The sequence below is a fragment of the Microcebus murinus genome, chromosome 15, assembly GCF_040939455.1.
Source record: "Microcebus murinus isolate Inina chromosome 15, M.murinus_Inina_mat1.0, whole genome shotgun sequence".
NCBI lineage: Eukaryota > Metazoa > Chordata > Mammalia > Primates > Cheirogaleidae > Microcebus > Microcebus murinus.
Window position 1 is genome coordinate 13745100 of NC_134118.1, and position 936 is coordinate 13746035.

General features: G+C 34.3%; 1 non-coding gene across 1 annotated transcript; it reads right to left on the reverse strand.

Moving 5' to 3' along the window:
- Positions 1-203: 203 nt before the first annotated feature.
- LOC142876753 (U6 spliceosomal RNA) lies at positions 204-310 on the reverse strand. Its single transcript, XR_012923573.1, has one exon. It is a non-coding gene; the product is annotated as a U6 spliceosomal RNA (small nuclear RNA).
- Between the last annotated feature and the right edge of the window lie 626 nt (positions 311-936).

Genomic DNA, 936 nt, shown 5'->3' on the forward strand with positions numbered 1-936 from the left:
GTTGCTGTGAGCTATGATGACACCACTGCACTCTAGCTCGGGCAACAGAGCAAGACCCTGTGTCAAAAATAAGTAAATAAAAACTGAACAAAATTTCAGTAATTTTTATCAAAAACAAAATAAATGTAAAACAATTTAAAATTTAAAATATTTTAATGATTTTTATATTTTCTCCTAAAACACTGAAATTTTTTTTTTATATTAAAAATATGGAACGCTTCACAAATTTGTGTATCATCCTCACACAGGGGCCATGCTAATCTTCTCTGTATCGTTCCAATTTTAGTATTTGTGCTGCCAAAGCGAGCACTGAAATTTTTTTATTAAAAGACAAAATAATTAAAATGAATAAAATCAAAATTATGTAAAGCTGAGATTGTATTCAATATTTTAACAATTTAATACAATAATAGTAAATATATATATATATTTTTTTGAGACAGAGTCTCACTCTGATGCCCGGGCTAGAGTGCCATGGCGTCAGCCTAGCTCACAGCAACCTCAAACTCCTGGGCTCAAGCGATCCTTCTGCCTCAGCCTCCAAAGTAGCTGGGACTACAGGCATGTGCTACCATGCCTGGCTAATTTTTTGTATATAGTTTTAATTGTCCAATTAATTTCTTTCTATTTTTAGTAGAGACAGGGGTCTCACTCTTGCTGAGGCTGATTTTGAACTCCTGACCTTGAGGAATCCTCCACCTCGGCCTCCCAGAGTGCTAGGATTACACGTGTGAGCCACCACGCCCAGCCTGTAAATATTTTTATATTGAAAAACAATTTATAGTTTTAATGTTCAATATCCACATGATTACCAATGTAAAGAAAGAGTGGGAATTGTGCTTCACATATGTTATGTCTTGTCTGTACATATGTACACACTTAAGAATAATACATAATACGAGTTGTTATATTGCAAAATGCTCCTTGGATGCTATA